Here is a 3,577-nt window from a genome sequence, read left to right as displayed (position 1 = left end):
TAAGGGAACCTGGCAAAACTCCATCTGCTCCTTGCAAGAGCCAAAGGGACGGTTGGGCCGGAGACAGGGAAAGGGCCTTTCATTTTGGCCAGGATCCCTCTACTCACAGCTGAGTGTGGAGGGGGCTGATCCCAAACATTGAGAGGAGCATGGGACGCAAACAGGGGGTGCCCTACAACACTCCTTGCTTGGGAGTGGAGCCTCAGCCACCAGCGCCGAGAACTGCTGTTGCAATGTTGAACCATAATGAAAAAACCAAACCCTCAGGAGCATCACTATGGGGCCCCGATGACAACCAACGTGCCCGGGTCTGTGCAGGAGCTGAGCCCCTCCATGGTGTCCCCAGGCTTCTCCCCAAAGGGAAGGGTGCAAATGCAAAGCTTGGGGATGAGTCCCTTGCAGTACCCCCATGGGATTCCCCACCGAACCTCACATCCCAGCAAGACAATACCAATCACCCTCACTGCCTGCTGTGCAAAGCCTGGAGTTTGGAGAGGGAGCTGGACTGGCTGTTCCTGCCTGTCTCCAACAGAGAGAGCGACGTGGCCATTCCCTGCTGCTGCTGCTCCCAGCATAAGGGAGAAGGAGCCAGCAGACGCCAAGACGGCCTCTTCCCCAAGCAGTGACCTCAGTGCACAGTGCCTGCCAGGTGGGTGTTGATCTTGGCCCAATCAGTCCTATTTTGAGGCCAGAATGAGGCCAAGGCAGTGCTAAGCTTTTGTCAGAACCTGGCAGGTGCTGCTGATCCCCAAAAAAGCAAAGCCCCTGACAACCAGAGTCCCCCAACAGCAGCTGCCCACACGCAGGGCTTTGCTCTCCTGGAGCCCTCAGTCCCACAGAGAGCCATGGGCTGAGGGGAACACCCTTGGAAGAGTGTAACAGAGCAGGACATGCTGCCTCCCTGGTCATACCCTTAGAACCTGCCAGCCCTCATAGGTGGCCAGACCTTCCTTGAGAAAATTCTGAAGGCTACAGATGCTGTCCACAGGTCCCCAAATAATTTCCTCTAATGCCTCTCACATAAGCAAACACCAATCCTGCCCCATGACCGCCCCAAACTTAGTTGGTCATGGGGTGCCTCACTGCCACTGAGCACCCCAGCTCCAAATCTGAGGTTTCTCCCCCACCGTTATGGTTGGGTCCCACTCCACATTGGTGACATATTTTGCAACTTGCTGACCATCCTGACTGACCTGCTTTTTCCCAAGTGCTCCTGACCTGGTCAGGCCTCCAGCCAAAGGCGGGCAAGTGGCTTGGATCTATCTCCAGAAATGTTTTTCAAACCTTCTGCAGGATGACTTTCACTCGAGCCAATGCTGTTTCACCCATCCTACTGCAGTTCTGCCACTGTGACCACTCCCTACATGGGATATTGCTTTGGCCAAAACCCAGAGTTTATTTTTCCAATTAAATGACAAGATACAGATGCTTCAACTGTGGGAACCAGCTACTGACACTGAATATCTCAAGTTCTGGGTAATCCTGGGATAAGCCCATTGCTCCAAATCAATCTTCCGAGGCAAGGAGCTCTCCTGAGATTGTGGCCAGAGGTGCAGTTGGCCATCCCTTGCACTCAGCCATGTCCCCTTGTCCTTGCCAGGCAGCAACTCATTAGGGCCAGAGGGGTCAGACAGCCTGGAAACATCCCAAGGGAAAAACATATTTCCACCTGATCCACTCTGTTGAGTATGACTCAGCTGGTACTAAACTGGATTAGGAAGAGAGTAGGTAAGGAGCTGTTGGCCTGTGTTGAAGAAATTAATTAAGAAGTGCTAATTATCTGCTAATCACATGCAGCATAGGGGCCTCCAAGACACAGGATGAACCAGGCCAGGAAGCAGCAATGTTCCATGGGATCCAAAACCTTTTGACTCTGCTATGTTCCTTCTTTTGGATGAGTTCAACTTCCTCGAAAGGGATGTCAGGTTTGTCCAGGATGTGTGGAGGGTCCCACTCATGGAGATTTCACAGCCCCATCATGTCCAGCCACTGGTGTCTCAGTGGGTGGCATCCCCCTGGAGTGATCTCCAATTTTTTGGGACAGGAGAGAGGATCTGGCTGATTCCTTCTTCTCCTCCGGGCTGTCATGCTTGTTTCCTGTGGCAGCCATGGAGGCCAGCAAGGCCTCTCTCTCAGTGCTGTTGCAATTAAAAAATAATCCCTGCTTTAGAAAAACCAACAGTCCAGATGCTGATGTGCTTAATTAGCTCCCCCAGAGGGTTTGCATCCCCAAAGCCCATCCTGGCACCAGCTTGGAGGTCCTTCCTGCCTCACTGGGAAACAACAGATTCCTTTATTTTCTGAAGAATAGCCAAAATATGTCTGGCTCACACCCATTCCTCACCCCCTCAGGGGTTGTGTCATCTGTGCCATCTTGGGGCCAGATCCTGCTTCCTCCTCAAGGGAGCTCTGCCATCAGCTTGGTCTCCTCAAAAGCGTCATCTCCCCTCAACCTGTATGGCAGAGTCTGTGTTTCAAGGACTGACTGACTCTCCCTGCACTGCTCAAATCCCAGGAGAGTTTGAGGAGGTGAGGCTTCTACACCCTTACGGATGCTCCCACAAGAATGGGCACCAAGAGCATCACCCAAATGCGCCAAATGGATGTAAAAAGCCAGGAGTATGCCTGCTTCCAGTGTTTTCCATGTATACTGCCTTCTTTGAGTGGCTTTTGTGGCCATGGGCAGCCTTGCTGGAGTGGAGGTGTGAAAATAAAAGTTTAAAAGTTCTTTAAAAGTTTTTAAAAGCCTTTTATGTTCAGCTCTGGATGTGGAGCCTACATTGGATATTGTGGATGTTCTTTGTCTCATGCCCGAAGCAAAACACCAGAAGTTGGAGAGCTGCACCAGCACTCATAGCTGGAGGGATTGGGCTTGTGGTGGGAGGTGTAGTGAGCCGTGCCCAACTTCAGCGTCCACAGCTGAACTGGGAGCTGCCTAGCTCTGTACCATAGGAATGGATGGAGGAGGATCCAGCTGGGCTGGCTGTGCTTGGAATGAGATAACTCTGCCTGGCACCCAGGGGTGCAAGCGACGATGTGTGGTGGGAGTTCAAGGCAGCCCTTGGCTCCTCTCCCCGGCGAGGTGGGGTCCCACGCTGACGACCCGCAGCGGGGCCCGACAAGGGACCGGCGGCACCGAGGGCATCTCCCCCCCACCCTCCGCCCCGTACCGAGGCATTGCGGCCACCCGGGGTGTGGAGACGACTGCGTGGGTACTCTGCTGCGGGAGTCAGCCATTCCCGAGCGTCTGCAGGAATGCCCTGGCCAGGCTGGGCTTCATTTCTGCCACTGCCCCGCTTCATTCCCGGACCCCCGCCCCAGCGATGCGCTGCAGCGGGCGGAGCCCCCCCGGGCTGGGGCCGCGCCCCGCTCTCTCGCCGCCGCTGGGCCGGACCCCGGTCTGCTGACGCAGTGTCTGAGCCCGGCGAGCACGCTTCAGTTTTTTTTTCTTATTTTATTTTGTAACATTTCCCCCCCCCGCCTTCCCTCCCCCCCCCGCCTCCCCCCCCCCCCCTTCCCTCCCTTTCCTGCTCGCGTCCCTCCTCCTCCTCCTCCTCCTCCTCCTTCTCCTCCTTCT

The sequence above is a fragment of the Molothrus ater genome, chromosome 27, assembly GCF_012460135.2.
Source record: "Molothrus ater isolate BHLD 08-10-18 breed brown headed cowbird chromosome 27, BPBGC_Mater_1.1, whole genome shotgun sequence".
NCBI classification, from domain to species: domain Eukaryota; kingdom Metazoa; phylum Chordata; class Aves; order Passeriformes; family Icteridae; genus Molothrus; species Molothrus ater.
The sequence above is the reverse complement of the archived record's forward strand: the minus strand, read 5'-3'. Positions refer to the sequence as shown.